This window comes from Rhinatrema bivittatum, chromosome 4 (genome assembly GCF_901001135.1).
Source record: "Rhinatrema bivittatum chromosome 4, aRhiBiv1.1, whole genome shotgun sequence".
Lineage (NCBI taxonomy): Eukaryota > Metazoa > Chordata > Amphibia > Gymnophiona > Rhinatrematidae > Rhinatrema > Rhinatrema bivittatum.
The window spans coordinates 121013506-121033581 of NC_042618.1; the positions used below are offsets into that span (position 1 = coordinate 121013506).

Consider the following 20076-nt stretch of genomic DNA (forward strand, 5'->3'; position numbering starts at 1 on the left):
AGCATTCTATTTGCTTTCTAAACCGCCACTGGACACTGAGCAATAGATTTCAACATTATGAGGTCGATATTCAAAAGCTATTTAGATGTATAACTTAAGTTTATTTATTTATTTGTAGCTTTTATATACCGAGGTTTAGCACAAGTCTTCACCCCGGTTTACATTGAAACAAAACAATTATACATAGAACAAGTTGTGAAACGAAAGTATATGCATATAGCAGGTCATGGAACAGGTTGTAACAGGAAATAACTAAAATATCTTAAGTCAAATAACGAAAATGAATATAGAAACGAAAAAACGAGGAAGGTAGATACAAACGCGTGCTCTAAACACAAGAACGTATGAGTGGGAAATGAAAGGAAAGAGGGGGGGGGGGGTTATCTGTCTAAATGGCACAACCAGCATATTTATTTATTTATTTATTTATTTATTTATTTATTTATTTGTTCATTTGTTTTTATATACCGTCATTCGGTTTAGCCATCACAATGGTTTACAGAATCAAACAAAATCAGATAAATTATACATAGCTGCAAAAGAAGAAAACAATAACAATAGTGAAATGATGGGTAGAGGAAGATGGTGGGGTGAAAGAGGGGGAGAAGGGAAAGACGTAAAAAGGAAAGTAACAATAATAGTATTAATTCATCTTAAAGGAGGGCTTAATATTAAATTTAAATTTCTGAAATTGTAATACTTAAGGTTGATGCCAGTTGTAGTTACTGTTTTTTTTCTTGTTTGGGTTTGAATGGTTGAATTGATTGTAGATGGATTGTTGTTATAGATGATCATTGATGTAGACTGTATGGAAGAAGTTATCCAGCTAGAATTTAGCCAGTTAAGTAGGGGGCATTTCAGGGAGAAGAGGAGTTAGTCGGATAAGTTATCCAGCTAATTCTGGTTGAGCCACAGACCTGACTATACCCAACTAATTAGCCGGATAAAGTTATCTGGCTAAATAGCCAAGCCACACAGTGGCTGAAAATGGACTCCTATGATGCTTAGAACCTTTTCCTGAGTGGTGACTCCCAATATGGAACTTTGCATTGTGTAGCTATAATTTGGATTGATTTTCCCAAGTGCGTCACTTTGCACTTGCTCACAATAAATGTCATCTGCTGTTTGGATGCACAGTCTCCCAGTCGCACAAGGTCCTCTTGCAATTTCTCACAATCCTCTTGTGATTTAATAACTGAATAATTTTGAATCATCAGTAAATATGATCATCTCACTTGTTCCCATTTCTAGGTCATTTTTATATTAGGTAGAAAAGCAGTAGTGCTAGGACAGATTTCTGGGGCACACCATTATTCACGTTTCTCCATTGAGAAAATTGACCATTTAATCCTACTCTGTTTTCTGTCTTTTAAACAGTTCTCAATCTACAATAGAACATTGCCTCCTATCCCATAACTTTTTAATTTCTAAAGGAGTCTCTCATGAGGGACTTTGTCAAACACTTTCTGAAAATCCAGATACACTATGGGTTGGATTTTCAGAGAATTTACACTCGTAGGGGGGAGGGGGGGGTTATGCGCGGCGGGCCTATTTTATAAAGGCCCGGCGATGCGCGTAAAGCCCCGGGACGCGTCTAAGTCCCAGGGCTTTACTAAAGGGGCGGTCCAGGGGTGGGGCGGGAGCGGGGCCCAGAGGCCTCTGGCACAGGGCCCATTTTCCGCTGTCGGAGGATTGCGTATGCTGGCAGCCTGTTCCCTCCGATTTCAGAGCGGCCTCGGAGGGAACAGGCAGCGCGCAGGGCTCGGCGCGCGCAAGTTGCACAAATGTGCACCCCCTTGCACACGCCGACCCCGGATTTTATAAGATAATCGCGGCTACGCGCATATCTTATAAAATCGGCGTACTTTTGTTCGTGCCTGGTGCGCGAAGAAAAGTACGTGCGCTGTGTTCTAAAATGTACCCCTAAATGTTTAGTAATTTTGTGGTTTATAATAGTTTCAATCATTTTGTTCTGTTTCCTGGATCATTGGTCTGTTTCCTGGATCACCCTGGAACACTTTTTAAAAATTGGTGTTCCGTTGGCCATCTACCAATCTACAGGCACTGTAGCTGATTTTAATGATAGTTTACAAATTACTATTAGTAAGCCTGCAATTTCATTTTTCATTTCTTTCAGCACTTTGGAATATAAATCATTTAGTCCAGGTGATTTGCTATTTTAGGTTGTCAGTTTGCCCTTTTATATCTTCACTGATTTGTTTCAGTTCTTCTGAATTGCCATCTTTAAATGTAATTTCTGGCATGGATATCTTTATTTCCAGAACCATACAGTTTTTGCAGATGGGTCAAATAATGTTACCCCATTCCACTGTATATGAAGAGAGGGTGCAATAAGTTATTGTATTTAATTAATCATCTAATAATGTATCTGCAGATATGTTGTCTATGCTTAATAAAGTTTTATCATTTATTCTCATGACTAAATATAATGCTTTTTTAACTTGTGGATGTATTAGGTTGTTGGATTATTTCAGGGTACAGGAGATTAACCAAGAATTAACAACTCTATTTAGATCATCGGGGTGGATGCCGATGGAACACCCGAATCCATTGGTTGTGTTACAAGATTTGACTCAGTTGGAATCACTGCAGGAACATTTAAATATAATCTTATTAAAGAGGAATAATTAGCCAAATGTCAGTTGAGGGAAGATTATTCAGTGGTTGTTAGAGCAGCAAATAAAGGTGATGGAATTGTGTTGTTAGATAATAATGTTGCGTCTGTCGGTCCTCGACGGCTTCGCCCCGTTTGCCTCACCTTATTCACGGCTCCTCCCGCTGCGTTTACAAGCCGACCTCTCTGGCGTCCCCAGAACGGCTATGGTGCAGCCTCCCGCCATTGCTCCTCCCAGGTACCTACTAGGGTGCGCGCGCAACCCAAGTCTTTGTACCACCCTTGGCGTGAACCTCGAGAGCGTTCTCTCATGCTGACGTCAAGACATCCGGCTATATTACCTTCACTCATTTGCTAGCTCCCCGACGGGCCGATACAGTACAGTACAGAACCTGCCATTGGACGCGCGTTTTCCCTTACCCCTTATTCAGTAAGGGGCGGAAAACGCGCGTCCAACCCGCCGAACCTAATAGCGCCCTCAACATGCAAATGCATGTTGATGGCCCTATTAGGTATTCGCGTGCGATTCACTAAGTAAGCCACACATTTTACTTTCAGAAATTAGCGCCTACCCAAATGTAGGCGCTAATTTTTTCGTGCACCCTCCGACTTAATATCATGGCGATATTAAGTCGGAGGTCCCAAAGGGTAAAAAAAGTAAAAAAAAAAAGAAAAAAAAATTTTGAAGTCGGCCGGCGGCTGTCGGGTCAAAAACCGGATGCTCAATTTTGCCGGCGTCCGGTTTCTGAGCCCGTGGCTGTCAGCGGGCTTGAGAACCGACGCTGGCAAAATTGAGCATCGGCTGTCAAACCCGCTAACAGCAGCCGCTCTGGGCCAAAAGGAGGCGCTAGGGACGCGCTAGTGTCCCTAGCGCCTCCTTTTGCCCGTTTCTACCGCCGGGCCTCATTTAAATACTGAATCGCGCACATAGGTGAGTGGCCTGTGCGTGCACCGGGAGAGCGGGCATTTGCCCGCTCTCCCGCGGACTTTACTGAATCAGCCCGCAAGTTAGCAAGGACTCAAATCCGTTCTTGTCTACGCTACTCTGCCACTTCCGTGCTGCCGCAGGAATCTCTCTCTCTCTCCCTCTGCCCTTCAAGGTATATGCTAACCTGGGTACTCGATCCTTGGGGGCCCTCTGCTTTATTTCAGGTGCCTTACAGGGAACAGGTACTCGCTCCTCGAGGGACTGCTGTCCCTGCCTCGGTGCCTGTTAGAGATGTGAATTGGAACCGGAATCTGATCGGTTCCGGTTCCGATCCAAATCTTAAAATTTTTATCGCCCAGCCCGATTTGAGTTTTGATTATCAGCTGCGCCCGATCCGATAATCAAAAACCCTCCTCCACCTTCCCGAACCCCCCAAAAAGGTTTTAAAATTACCTGGTGGTCCAGCAGGAGCGCCGATGGCCCTTTGCCCTTACCATGTGACAGGGCAAAGGTAGCGCCAGCACCATTTTGAATACTGGCAATACGGCCTGAGTGCAGGAGATCTCTCCCGGACCCCCAGGGACTTTTGGCCAGCTTGGGGGGCCTCCTGACCCCCACAAGACTTGCCAAAAGTCCAGCGGGGGTCCGGGAGCAACCTCCTGCACTCGGGCCGTATTGACAGTATTCAAAATGGCGCCGGCGCTACCTTTGCCCTCACTATGTCATAGGGACCGACATAGGGGCCGACATAGGGGCCGGCGCCATTTTCAGTACTGGCAGCCGCTAGCCTTTGCCCTCACTATGTCACAGGGGCCGGCCGTCGGCCCCTGTGACATAGTGAGGGCAAAGGTAGCGTGGGCGCCATTTTGAATACTGGCAATACGGCCCGAGTGCAGGAAGTCGCTCCCGGACTCCCGCTGTACTTTTGGCAAGTCTTGTGGGGATCAGGAGGCCCCCCCAAGCTGGCCAAAAGTCCCTGGGGGTCCAGCGCCGGCCATCCAGTGCTCCTACCATGTGACAAGGGCCGGCCAATGGCACGGATACCCTGTCACATGGTAAGGGCAAAGGGCCATCGGCGCCATTTTTATTAGTGGCAGCCGATGGCCCGAGAGCAGGAGATCGCTCCCTGCATCCCCGCTGGACAACCAGGTAATTTTAAAAGGTTTTGGGGGGTGTCGGGAGGGGGGGGGGGTCATTTTAAAGGGTCAGGTGGGGTTTTTTTTTATCGGGCCATCGGCGCCATTTATATTAGTGGCAGTCAAAATGGCGCCGATGGCCCGAGAGCGGTCCATAATGAATTAGAGGCTATACCTTATATTGACCCAGCTTTCGGTAGGGGTTAATTATGGTATGTTGTATTATTTAGCGCGATTGCATGGAGGTGTCTTCCCCTGAAGAAGCCCAGATTGGGTGAAACAAGGGACCTTGTCAGGACGCTTTTGGTGTGGAACAGATCGAGGGATATTGGGGGACATTTTTGGTGTGGAATAGATTGAGGAACAACAGATGATGCTTTGATATAAATATATAGAAGACACCTCTTTTCCTGTTCTTTTCATCTTGATTGTTTTCACTGATTTATGATGGTTTTAATTTAGGCCTATGTCATCACAATGAATGTGTGTGCGTGTGTGTGTGGGGGGCGGGGGGTTGATGAAATATTGTATGAGTGTATGTATGTGTGATATTATGTTTTAGTGTGATATTTTGAATTGAAAGCACTTTACCATTTTTCTATACCTGTTCTATATTTTGTGATTGCGACACATTTCTTGTTTTTTTTTATATAAGGATTAAAAAGTGTATTAAATATTTGAATGTATATAAGAATATTTTGATATTATTTGATATTCCCTCTTGATTTGTTTCTCTGCTATGGCATGGTCATCCCTTTTTGCCCTTTTTAAAGCACTCTTGTGGCTTTATCATGAGTAAATAAAGTAATGAAGCCTTCCCTAATTGACCAATTCAGAGCTTCAATACAATACAATCTAAGGGGTCGATTTTAAAATGTGCAAGAGAGCGTCTATGTGTGCGTGGTTCCCTGGTGCGCGCACATGGACGTGGTTCCCTGGTGCGCGCACATGGACGTGGCTATTTTATAACATGCGCACGTCGACACGTGTATTTTATAAAATATGGTTCCTGCGCACACATGCATGTTGGATTTTAAAATCCACGCAAGCATGTGCGGGCGGGTCGGGATTGCGCATGCGGGGGGGGGGGGGGGGAGGGGAATTTTATAAACTATGCGCGGTGACGCAATTGGGCCTTTACCCACTTTCCTCCTAGTTCGCTCCAATTAAGGAGCGGACAGAGAGGAAACTTTCCTTCACCCCTTCCTACGGTGCCTCCCTTTTCCCCTCTCCTCCCCAACCCCTAAATCTACCCTAACTTGTCTAAACTTTTTTGTTTTCATATTTACTTGTTCTAAGGAGCAGACGTAAATTGGTGCACGCTGGCTGGATGCCGGTGCATGCTTCCCTAGGACAGAGCCTAATGGCCGCTGTCCTGGCCGGTCTCCGCCCCGTCCTGCCCTTGCCCTACCCAAAGCCCGCCCCTTTTCTTTGGCCCGGCATTTCTGCGCATATCAGGGGTTACACATGTGGCCGGGCCCTTTCAAAAATGCAGGGCCCGGCCACGTGCGTAACACTCAGATTTTACGCATGCAGTGGTTTTAAAATTCAGGCTTATGTCAATAAGCACTGCCTATGTAAGTCTTTCTAAACTCTCAGTATTCAAAGCTGCTATGTAGCAATCCACCAGACTATAAACATTTCCCTAGCTCATCCACCTTTTATGTACTGTTTGTTATCACTACAGGCTCATAAACTTTTTATAAATCAAATGCAGAGTAAAGACTGAATGCAGCAATGTGACAGGAGCTGGTGAACCACAGACTATGGGCCTCATTTTCCAATATTGCAGTGGTAATGCATGAGGGGGGGTGTCCAGCCAGGGAGTATTGCGGTCCATATCCTGCAGGTGTGTTTGGAGGGGGGAGAGAGAGAGAGAGAGAGAGAGAGAGAGAGAGAGAGAGAGAGAGAACAAGAACCTTCCTATACTGCCTATGCCCTAGACAGGTATTTGTATCCCTATGGGAGGGCCACCTAGTAACTCGAGGTGGGGATTAGGTATGAGCGTAGGGGGTTGTGGGCCACTTTCACATTCAACATGAGACCTACGGAAAGAACAGTGGTCTCTAGTGAAGATTTGCTGGCCGTAGGAGTGAGGAAACTCACTCCAAGAAGAGATTTGGGCAACGTTCTCTCCACCTAGCTTGTTGTTGCCCAGGTAGAGTGTCCATCAAGCTAGGTGGAGAGAACGTTGCCCAAATCTCATCTTGGAGTGAGCTTCCTCACTCCGAAGGCCTTCAAATCTTCACAAGAGAGCACTGTTCTGTTCGTACATCTCACGTTGAATGTGAAAGTGGCCCCAACCCCCTACATTCTTACCTAATCCCCACCTCGAGTTACTAGGTGGGCCTCTCATAGGGATACAAATACCTGTCTAGGGCATAGACATTATAGCAAGTCTCAGTCTCTCTCTCTCTCTCTCTCTCTCTCTCTCTCTCTCTCTCTCTCTCTCTCTCTCTCTCTCTCTCTCACATGAAAGGGTTGTAGTTATTAGCCATGCTAACACTGCAACTGTTTCTCACTTTACATAAACTCTGCCCCCTGAATACCAATTTGCATTCACGAATTTATTGCGCGCGGTAACTCCTTGGAAAATGAGGCCCTATTTACTAAGCATTTTTTCCATAGACACAAAATAGGCAAAAACCTTTAGTAATATAGAAGTAAATAAATGACCCCCTATGACAGCTAAAAGTCAACATTCCAGGCAACTTTTCTAAACCAATCAGCCTTTTCCTGATTAAGAATAAAAACATCTACAAGTGACAAATCAGTTGCAAAAACAAAAAAAGCTCCCAAAAATCAAGTGATATTCTTTCTACAAGAAAATAACTGAGAAATTTTAATGTGCAGTAAAAGATCACATTTTGCTTTGAGGGTTTGGAATTTATTTATTTATTTATTTATTTATTTTTGGTTTTTATATACCGATCTTCCTGCATTAAATACAAATCAAACCGGTTTACAAGGAACAAGAAACTGCCTGAACGGCGATACATAGAACTAAGAACAAATGGTAAACATGGCAAACATAGTTAAACTTTAAAATTTAACTGAACAGAGAGAAAAATAATTACAATGCATAGTAATAAATGTCCTAAAGCATTCCAAGAGAAATAAGTGATTAGTTAAATGCAGAATCTGGAAATGCAAGGTTGAATAACCATGTTTTTAATTTTTTCTTAAAGGATATTGGGCAAGGATCTTGTCTAAGGTCCGGTGGGAGATTGTTCCATTCAGTGGGTCCTGAGGTAGAGAAGGCTCTGATCTTTCGTGATGTTTTTGCTTGAGGGACGAAGAGAGTGCCTTGATAAGCTCTTCTCATTGGCCTGGTGGGATTATTAGGGCGAACTTGATGAGTTAAATCGATTGGGGCAAGATTGTGTTCAGATTTGTGCATGATGGTCAAAACTTTGTAACGGATTCTATATTTGATAGGGAGCCAGTGAAGGTTGTAGAGAATGGGAGTGATATGGTCCCTCTTTTTTGAACTGGTTAGAATCCTGGCGGCTGAATTCTGTAACATCTGAAGCGGCTTAGTGGTGATAGCCGGGAGTCCAAGTAATAATGAGTTACAGTAATCGATTTTTGTGAGTATGATTGCTTGTAGAACCAAACGGAAATCATAAAAGAGCAGGAGAGGTTTAAGCTTCTTAAGGACCTGAAGTTTGAAGAAGCCCTCCTTTGTTGTATTGTTGACAAACCTTTTGAAGTTCAACTGGTTGTCCAGGAGGGTGCCTAGATCTCTTACATGAGAGGTCTTTTTGATGTTATCTAGTTTTGTTGAGGGGAAGTTAGGAAGGGCTTGGTTGTCAATTTGAGATTGAGCATCTTGGTGAAAAATTGTCTCGCTGGAAATGAGGTTTTCATCTTGAGATATGATTATGAATTCAGTTTTGTCTGAGTTGATAACTAAGTTAAGCTGGAAAAGGAGTGAACTGATTTCCTTAAAGCAATTATCCCAAAACATAAGAGATTTTTGTAATGATTCCCTAATTGGAATGAGAATTTGGATATCATCCGCATAGATGTAATGCTTGATTTTCAACTTGGTAAGGAGGAAACAGAGGGGAAGTAGATAAATGTTGAAAAGAGTTGGTGAAAGGGCGGAGCCCTGTGGGACACCCAAGTTGGATCTAATTGGATGTGATTGTTTATTGTTGATTTTAACTTTGAATGATCTATTGCTAAGGAAAGAACGGAACCAGTCAAGGGCAGAACCAGCAATACCAATATCTTTGAGTCGGTCCAGCATAATTGAGTGGTTGACCGTATCAAAGGCAGCCGAAAGATCAAGGAGGATCAGAAGGTTAAATGACAGACTAATCACAGAATCTTTATGATGTTATTAAAATCCCAAGATTTGCTCACCTAAATAGGATTTTAGACAGTGCTGGGGAAGAAACGGCTGTCGTGGTACATGTGGGCACCAATGACATAGGAAAATGTGGGAGAGAAGTTTTGGAAACCAAATTTAGGCTCTTAGGTAGAATGTTGAAATCCAGAACCTCTAGGGTAGCATTGTCTAAAAAGCTCCCTGTTCCATGCGCAGGTCCCCAGAGGCAGGCAGAGCTCCAGAGTCTCAATGCATGGATGAGATGATGGTGCAAGGAAGAGGGATTCAGTTTTGTAAGGAACTGGGGAACCTTTTGGGGAAAGGGGAGTCTTTTCCAAAGAGATGGGCTCTACCTTAACTAGGGTAGAACAAGGCTGCTGGCGCTAACCTTTTAAAAGGAGATAGAGAAGCTTTTAAACTAAACCAAAGGGGAAAGCCAATAGTCACTCAGCAGCACATGGTTCAGAGGGAGGTATCTTCAAAGGATACTAAAGAAGCATTAGAGTTAGGGCATCTCAACAGAGAGGTTCCGACACTGTATTAATTAACCAAATCGAGAACACATCATATAAAACGTTCTCAATACCTAGACCCAAAAAGAAAGGAGGAGGACTAATGCTAATTGCTAAAAAAAAAAAAACAAAACCCTACAACTGAAACTCCTCCCTACAAAAATATGCCCACCCTACGAAGTCGCAATATTTGACTCAGCAAAACTACAAATCTGTCTAATCTACTGCCCCCCCTGATCACTTGACCACAACTGCTCCCCACTAATTGAATTCATAATGACCAACACCTCAGTAAATAAACCTATCATCATCTTAGGCGATTTCAACATTCATATGGACACACTCCCCCACTCTCCCACCTGTGAGACAATCAGCAACGTACTTTCCACACTAGGACTAAAACAAATCATCTCCGGCTCAATCCACAAAGCTGAACACACTCTGGATCTCATTTTCATTAACACAGATAACTGGCTAAACTACAACACACATACAACCAAGGTACCATGGTCAGATCACTCACTCATCCACTCCTACATGACCTGCAACTCAAGTCTTACAACACCAATCAAGATGCCGATAACAATCACACACCGCCCATCTTTCAACATCGAAACCCTCCAAGAAAAACTCCAAACCAAACTATCAAAACTAGACCTATCTACCACCGAAAAAGCCACAACCTCATGGCTCATGATCACCAACCATGTAGCAGACACTGTTAACCCCACCATCACAAAAACTAAACAAACGTTTCACATCAGAACCAATGGTACAATGTCAACATCAGATACGCCAAATGAGAGCTCAGAAAGAAAGAAAAGACATGGCATAAAAATAAATCAGACTCATCTCTAACTGCCTACCGTAACTACCTATCTTACTACAAGAACCTCATAAATAACACAAAAAAAGAATTCTTCAAGAACAAAATCAATAAATTCCAACACAACCCCAGAATGTTATTCACCATTGTACAAAACCTTACCAAAGCACCCAACAAGCACAAACTAACAACAACCAAAAACAAAAGCAATGAATTTGCAGTATTCTTCAAAGACAAAATAAAGAACCTAATAAAAAACAACCTCACTGACAACATTCAGAGCATCAAGATGCAAATCAAAGAATGCCCAAACTGGTCAAACTTCAATCCAGCCTCCACACTTGAAATCAAAACAATCATAAAAAAAAAAAGAACCCAGCAAAACACCCTCTGGACAGCATGCCCATACATATGATCAAAGCCATAGAAAACACCATAACAGAAGACATAACTAACATCATAAACCTATCACTCACAGAAGGACACTACCCAGACTGCCTAAAGTCTGCCATAATTAAACCCATCCTAAAAAAGAATAACCTGGATCCAGACAACTTACAAAACTACCGACCTATCTCAAACCTACCATTCATCACCAAAATCATTGAAAAAGTCATGCACACCCAACCAACAGACCACCTTGAAATCAACAACTTACTATATGAAACCCTACTTCTCATCCTAAATGACACCATTCTCAGAGGCTTCGATAATGGCCAAAGCTACCTACTAATCCTATTAGACTTGTCTGCTGCTTTTGACATGGTAAACCATGCAATTCTCATTGAACACCTAACTGAAATAGGGTTAACTGACAAAACCCTACTCTGGTTCTCATCCTACTTATCCAACAGAACCTACCAAGTTACAACCAACAACGACCTCTCTGAAAAAATACAACTAAACACAGGAGTCCCCCAAGGCTCTGCCCTTTCCGCAACACTCTTCAACATCTATCTACTCCCAATCTGCCAGCTCCTAGCCAGCCTTAACATAACACACTTTCTGTATGCAGATGACATTCAAATACTCATCCCATTTCAAATCTCCCTGGATGAAACATACAAGAAAACAGCGACCTATCTCACGACAATCAAACAATTGTTAACCAAATTGAAACTCATAATAAACATCGAAAAAACAGACATAATAGTTCTTGACAGAAAAACCAAACCAACACCCCCACCACCCCTAATTATAGAGAATCAAATAACTGCAATCTCCCCGATCTCACATGCACGCAATCTTGGAGTAATCATAGACAGTGAACTCTCATTGCCAGGTTCTTGTGGCCTGGTTTTGGCCTCTGTTGGAAACAGGATGCTGGGCTTGATGGACCCTTGGTCTGACCCAGCATGGCAATTTCTTATGTTCTTATGTTCTAACAAAAATAAAAGAAGGATACCTAAAACTACTAACCCTAAGATGAATAAAACGCTTCCTAACCCAAGGGGACTTCAGAACAGTATTACAACTTCTCATTCTCTCCATACTTGACTACTGCAACTATCTACTACTCGGACTACCGCTATCCATCATCCGTCCCCTCCAAATTCTACAAAACTCAACAGCCAGACTACTCACCGGAACCAAAAAACATGAACACATAACCCCAATTCTTACACCCCTACACTGGCTTCCAATCAAATACCGAATTGACTACAAAATATTAACCATTGTACATAAACACATACATGAAGAACGAAACGACTGGCTAAGCGAAGCGATTCAACCACACAAACCACAAAAAAACCTCCACTCTGCCGACAAAGGACTCCTGACAATCCCTCCCCCCCCCCCCCCCCCCCCCCCCCCCACCGAGCCACACAACTGACATAAGTATATGAACACGCTATCTCCCTCGCAAGCCCCCAACTATGGAATACATTACCGACTGAACTAAGACTACAACCTAGCCAAAAAAATTCAAAAAAGAACTGAAAACATGGCTGTTCACCAAAGCCTACCAAAATGCACACTGCCACTAAACTACCCCACACCACTCTGAAAGATCACAAACTCCCATGCTACATGTCTAAACCCATAAGCGAAACCTTGCTATAGACTAACTTGGCTAACCTTAACTATTTAATGTAATACTGTATTTCTTACCATTTCATACTAATTGTTGTACTATAATTAGAACTCTGTTACCTTTTAAAAATTTAGCATTAGAATGTACTTTCTATGAAAAAATTGCTAACCATGTTAACAAAATATTGGAATTGTAAACCGTTGTGATGGCAATATCGAACGATGGTATATAAAACTCTACAATAATAATAAGAAGAAGAAAAGTAGTCCAAGTGCCTATAATTAAAGACTCACCTGAGCTAAAAGATTCCAATTTATCCCTGTCAACTGAAAAGCAGAATGTTAATACAAACAAAAAAACACTTTAAAATGTTTGTATGCTAATGCCAGAAGTCTAAGAAGTAAGATGGGCAATTTAGAGTGTATAGCAGTGAATGATGACAAAGACTTAATTGTCATCTCAGAGACATGATGGAAAGAGGATAACCAATGGGATGGTACAAATTATATTGCAATGATAGAGAGGAGCAACTTGGTGGCGCTTTATGTCTGGGATGGCAAAGAGTCCCAGACATAAAGATCTGCAAGAGAATAAATGCACAATTGAATCTTTATGGGTAGAAATCCCTTGGGGAAGAGTAAAGTGAGAGGAGTATACTATCGTCCACTTGGCCAAAATGATGAGACAGTGAAATGCTAAGAGAAATTAGGGAAGCAAACTAAATTGGTAGTGTAGTAATAACGACAGATTTCAATTATCCCAATATTGACTGGGTAAGTGAAACATCAGGACATGCTAGAGAGAGAAAGTTCCTGGATGGAATAAATGACAGTTTTATAGAGCAATTGGTTCAGGACCAATGAAAGAGGGAGCAATTTTAGATCTAATTCTCAGCGGACCACAGGATTTGGTAAGAGAATTAACGGTGGTGGGGTTGCTTGGCAATAGTGATCATAATATGATCAAATTTGAATTAATGACTGGAAGGGGGACAGTAAGTAAATCCATGCCTCTAACACTAAACTTTCAAAAGGGAAACTTTGATAAAATGAGAAAAATAGTTAAAAAAAACAAACTGAAAGGTGCAACTACAAAGGTTACAAGTGTGAAACAGATGTGGTCATTGTTAAAAAATACCATTTAGAAGCATAGACCAGATGTATTCCACACATTAAGAAAAGTGGAAGGAAGGTTAAACGATTGCCAGCATGGCTAAAAAGTGAAGTAGAAAAGACTTTTTTAGCCAAAAGATCTTCATTTAAAAATTGGAAGAAGGGTCCATCAGAAAAAATAGGATAAAGCATAAGCACTGGCAAGTTAAATGTAAGACATTGATAAGACAGGGAAACAGAAAATTTGAAAAGTTGACCATAGAGGCAAAAACTCATAATAAAAACTTTTAAAAATATATCCGAAGCAGAAAGCCTGCAAGGGTATCAGTTGGACCATTAGATGATCGAGGGATTAAAGGGGCACTTAGGGAATATAAGGCCATTGTGGAGATTAAACAAATTATTTGCTTCAGTGTTTACTGAAGAGGATATTGGGGAGATACCCATTCCGGAGACGGTTTTCAAGGATGATGATTCAGAAGAACTGAACCAAATCACGGTGAACCTGGAAGATGTGATAGGCCAGATTGACAAACTGAAGAGTAGTAAATCACCTAGACCAGATGGTATAAACCCCAGGGTTCTGAAAGAACTAAAAAATGAAATTTCAGACCTATTTCAATTAATTTGTAACCTACCATTATAATCATCCGTTGTACCTGAAGACTGGAAAGTGGCCAGCGTAACCCCAATATTTAAAAAGGGCTCCAGGGGTGATCTGGAAAACTCTAGACTGGTGAGCCTAACTTCAGTGCTGGGAAAAATTGTGGAAACTGTTATAAAGAATAAAATCACAAAACATTTAGATAGACATGGTTTAATGGGACACAGCCAGCGTAGATTTACCCAAGGGAAGTCTTGCCTCACAAATCTCCTACATTTTTTTGAAGGGGTGAATAAACATGTGGACAAAGTTGAACCAGTAGATGTGGTGTATTTGGATTTTTAGAAGGCTTTCGACAAAGTCCCTCATGAGAGGCTTCTAAAAAACTAAAAAGTCATGGGATAGGAGGCTATGTCCTTTTGTGGATTCCAAACTGGTTAAAAGACAGGAAACAGAAAGTAGGATTAAGAGTTCTGTTTCACAGTGGAAAAAGGTAAACAGTGGAGTGCCTCAGGGTTTTGTACTTGGGCCAGTGTATTTTTAAATATATTTATAAATGATCTGCAAAGGGGTATGACAAGTGAGAAGATCAAATTTGCAGATGACACAAAATTATGCAGAGTAGTTAAATCTCAAGCAGATTGTGATAAATTGCAGGAGGGTCTTGTGAGACTGGAAGATTGGGCTTTCAAATGGCAAATTAAATTTAATGTGGACAAGTGCAAGATGATGCATATAGGGGAAAATAACCCTTGCTGTAGTTACACAATGTAAGGTTCTATCTTAGAAGTTACCACCCAGGAAAGAGATCTAGGCATCATAGTGGATAATACATTGAAATAGTCAGCTCAGTGTGCTGTGGCGGTCAAAAACGCAAAAGGAATGTTAGGAATTATTAGGAAGGGAATGGCAAATAAAACAGTGGATGTCATAATGCCTCTGTTCTGCTCCATGGTGAGACGAACCTTGAATACTTGTGCAATTCTGGTCGCCACATCTCAAAAAGGATAAGGCTGCACTGGAAAAAGTGCAGAGAAGGGCGACCAAAATGATAAATGGCATGGAATGGCTGCCCCATGAGGAAAGGATGAAGAAGTTAGGGCTGTTCAGTTTGGAGAGAGTCGACTGAGGGGGGATATGATAGAGGTCTACAAAATCATGAAAGGACTTGAACAGGTTAATGTAAATCGGTTATTTACTCTCTCAGATAATAGAAGGACTAGGGGGCACTCCATGAAGTTAGCATGTAGCTCATTTAAAACAAATTTTAAAAAATTCTTTTTCATTCAGCACATAGTTAAGCTCTGGAATTGCCAGAGGATGTGGTTAGTGTAGTTAGTGAAACTTGGTTTAAAAAAGTTTGGATAAGTTCCTAGAGGAAAAATCCATAAACTGCTATTAATCAGTAAGGAATAATAGCTTGAGATCTATTTAATGTTTGGGTACTTGCCAGGTATTTGTGACTTTGTTTGGCCACTGTTGGAAAAGGGATGCTGGGTCTGATGGACCCTTGATCTGAACCAGTATGGCATATCTTATGTTCTTATGCACATCAAATAACCATTGTTGTCCTCCTGATTCTTTATGCTCCTTCAGACACCGCTCAGTTTAGCATTATTATATGACAGTACATCAGCAGTTAGTAAATAAGGATGAAGTAATGTGCTAAAAATACTTTTGTAGTACCCAATAGTCTTCTCAAGGAAATAAAATCTATCTAACCAGCCCAGTGACAGATGCTCAGTGATATTACAACCATGTGTTAACAAATTTTTGGTTTCTGATTGAAAACCTGCTATTAAGAAAAATGATTAAACATATTTAGACCACATACCATATGGATAGCTTCTATCAGCAGTGCAGATGATGTGGTACATCATCATTACACCCAAAAAGATTGCTTCTATCAACAATTGCAATAAAGACCTTGAAACATTTTTGGGTGTGTTATACAGGGTGGTCCATGGGAAAGTAGCCCGCCTCCAATACCAGTGCACCAGATCAGTGCCCTCATCATAGCATGACTTTTAGAAAGTCTGAATTCTCTCTAAACAAGTGTCACCTTCTAAACAAAAGTTCAGCGTCCCAACACTAAACTGGTAAAAATGTGCCTTCTAAAATTATAATGGTACATGTCACACTCATCACTCCCCCGTGGAAGACTCGGTTGTTATCCAATTCAAACCCCATATTCGCTCCTGTTCTATCAGTCACAATAACACAAGTTAGGGCTGTGCCCCATTAATGAGCAAGAGTCTATGGCTGGCTTTCCTACATGAAAGACGTGCCTTGCTGGCTCAGAGTATTGAACCCATAAGACCTGCCAAACAAAACATTTTATGCTAATGGCTGTGCCATAAGACTTGCCATACAAGACCTCTCGATTGAGCAGATGCCAATCCAGGCAAGGGCGAGGGTGACTGATGAAATTGGTGGTGCACCACAAAATTTCCTGCTGCCATGTGACCGACCCTCTGAGCTGCCTTCCCAGCCTGACATCATCAACAAAGGCTGGGCCCACAATAGTCCCTTTGGTGCGCTAACATAAGTGACATTGAGCTGGCCTTTGGTGATGATGTCAGGCTGGGAGAGGTAGTTCAGAGTGTCGGCAGCCTGGAGCAGGAGCAGAGCTTTACTTTATCAGTAATCGGTGCCAGCAGTCAGAGGTGGCTCAAGGCAATCTGCTGCCTGAGGTGAGCGATAAGATGCACCACCACCCCCACCCTGGCCAAGGTCTCCAAAAGGGATACAGGCCCTCACTAAATCACCATACAAAAAAATAAGTTCTTATTCTAGTGTCACCTCATAACAGCCACATAAACACCTTTCATTGCCAGAAACTTTATGAAGTAACACAAAACCTTGCATAAAAGACATTCAGAACCTATGTAGCAAACCTGCCATTTCATAACTTAGTTACTCCCAGGATTCAAACAGCAGCAATTGTAGCTGGGAAAGGGCAGCACTGCAAATATTACTATAGGCCCTTGAACACCAATACAACTCCTATTGGAAAAATAGAACAAGACTACATGCTAGCAGTATCCCTCATCTTAGTCATATACGCAGAACACAAACTGACCCTTATGTAATACAAAGTAAGGGACCATAAATTAAAAACAGAAAAATGAAGACAAAAACTGAAATGAAAATCCTGACAAGCCTGACTCTGCGTACAGCATAACACCCAAGAAAAAGAAACAGAAATGCATTTCCTTCTGAACTGAGCAAAATGCAAAGATATAAGAAATGGACATTCCCAAAGCTGACATATTCCACTCTCTAAAAACTGAAAATTAAATATTTTCTACTTTTATTGCCTCTGCATTTTTTAAATAATTAGGTTGGTCCTGGGCCTCTTCATTCTACTTTCCATTTCTTCTCTCCAACTGTCTTCTTCCCTTCCTTCCCTACATCCATCTCAGACATTGATCCTTCCGTTTTATCTTTTCTCTCCTCTTTGCCTTTCTAACCTACTCATAGTTAAATTTCACCCCTTTTCCTCCTCTCTAACCAACCAGCCCTCAGTCTCCCTCTTTCATTTCTCACCTCTCAGCTTTCCATCTCTCACTCTCATCCCCTCCAGCTCCCCTTATTCCCCCATTATCTTATTCGTTTTCCAGCATACTATTACCCCTCTTTCTTTCACCTATTCCCTAGTTCCCCATTTCTATCACCCTCTATAGTCTATACTCACCCTAGCCTCATCTGCCTTCTTGTGCCTCTCATCCCCTCACCAGTCTCTGCTCCTTCCTTGTTACTCATTCTCTCCCTGGCCTCCAACCCATTCTTTTGTCTATTTCCCCCCAGCTAGCCTCCTATTACCTTTCTTTCACCACCTTCCCAATCCTATTCTCACCCTCTCACCCCCTTCACAGACCCATCCCTTTCCTCTCACAAACCCCACAGCACTCTATTCATATTCTGCTACTTTTCACCCTCTATCTAATCCTCCCAGCGCCGTAGCTTAGCCTATGGCTGATATGGCTTTAGCCATAGGTGCCATAGGTGCCATCCAGCAGGGGCACCATCTCTCTCACCCTGTACAACTTTGGGGTCTCAAGAGCTGAGCTGCTGCACCTGCTCCTGGTGTCCTGTGGCTCATGATATCTTTTATTTTGCACACTATAGGAGGAAATGTATTTCTGGTGTTGCATGGCATGCAGAGTCTGGCTTCTTGGGATTTCCAGTTCAGTTTTTGAATAAAGGCTCCAACTGAGCAGAAAGCCCAAAGGAGGGAGAGGAAACAGCTGGGTCAAAATAAAAATCAAAGAGACCTACGTGTAAAAGAGTCTTCCAGCTCGTGGTGTTTTATGTTGTGTTCAGGATGAGGGCGCACTTTTTCAGTTGGACATAGGTGCCTAATGGCCTGGCTATGGCTCTGAGTCCTCCAAGCCATTCACACCCCATTCAATCCCTCCCCACTCTTCAGCCCCCTTTCTTTTACCCCCAGCTCACACCCTCACGCACTCTCCCCCCTCAGCCAATCTAACCCTCCCACACACACTATTACCCAGCCAATTGCCGAGTCCCTACTCCCTCCCCCACCCCCAAGTCCCAGCTCAGGTCCTTGCTCTCCACCACACACAAATCCCTGCCCAACCCCCCAACTCTATGTCAGAGTTCCTCCTGTCCCCAAAATCTGTCTCTGCTCTCCCTGAGTCCCTGCTCTTCACCCCAATACCTGCTCTCCCCGAGTCTCATTCTTCCCCTGCACTAACCCCAGTCCCTGCTTCCCATTCTTTCTGCTTCCCCCCTACCAGTCTCTACCTCCTATTTTCCCCTGTCCCCTCTGTGTCAATTTTCTCCTGCTCTTCAACCCTTTCCCTTCCCTGCTCTTCCCCTGCACTATCTTTTCTCTCCCTTTGCCTCAACCAGTACCTCGAAGCTGGTTGGGCTGCAGCTTAAAAAACTGACACCTCCTCTCTTCTGCAACCTGCGGTGAAGCATCCTCTATTTGAACTGCAGAGTTCTGTGTCCCGGAGCCCTGCATGGTTCAAACATCTGCTATTAGAATCGCATGAGGCTGAACAGCAGATGTTGGAACTATGCAGTGCTCCATAGATACAGAGCTCCGCAGGTCAAACGGGATGTTTCACTGCAGGTGTTTAAGCTGTGGTCCAATCAGTTTAGAGGTGCCGGCTGGGGCAGAGGAAGAGCAAAGTAAGAATGGGACTGAGGGGAAGAGCAAATGGGAGGCAGGAACTACTGGTGTGTGTGTGGGGGGGGGGGGGGGAAATTGACACCATGGAAAGTCATTTGTGCGTGGCACGCCACTTTTTAAAATTGGTGGTACCTGTGCACCACTGTACACTATGGACACTATGCCCCCAAATGCAGGTCATTTGGAAGTATTGGGCAGATCTTAAAAAGGAAAGCCCATTCCATGTTCATCATTCCTGGAATGTAGATGCAAACTACAGGCCATGATAAAGTGGTTAGCAACATGTCTATAGGCCTTAATAATGTGGACAGCAACATGCAATGTATGTAGCCACATTTAGTATATAATAAGAAGAGAAGCAGTATCCAAGGACTGCAATTAAAACTTTTTCTCCAAATGGGGAAAAGAGGGGCTACAGACATACAGGTTTGAGGTTGGATGCTGCAGAGGCAGCTCTGCATGTCTAGAACCCACTGTGAATATTTCTGACCTGCAATTCCATTGTAGTGCTGATCTTGTTACTGCATATACAATGATCGTCCATGAATGATTTCACTCATCTGGTGTACTTTACTATCCATGAACTACTTTTGAAAATTTCCTTAGCATACTTTAAGTGACCTGGGAATATTTTAGGTATGCCAAGACTGTAAACTTGAGCCACAGAGTTTGCTACAGGTCATCATAATCAGCAAATACTATTGGTGTCACAAAGTACGAGTCCTTTGGGCTGTGGCAAGATTGGCATTGCCCGGCTAGTGAACCAGCTAGACCCCTGCCGACAGCAG

The 20076-nt window shown here is 42.8% G+C and overlaps 1 protein-coding gene across 1 annotated transcript in view; it reads right to left on the reverse strand.

The window, feature by feature from the left end:
* PLEKHD1 (pleckstrin homology and coiled-coil domain containing D1) overlaps positions 1–20076 on the reverse strand; it is a 105756-nt gene that overhangs the window by 61492 nt on the left and 24188 nt on the right. The gene's annotated exons all lie outside the window — the stretch shown is intronic.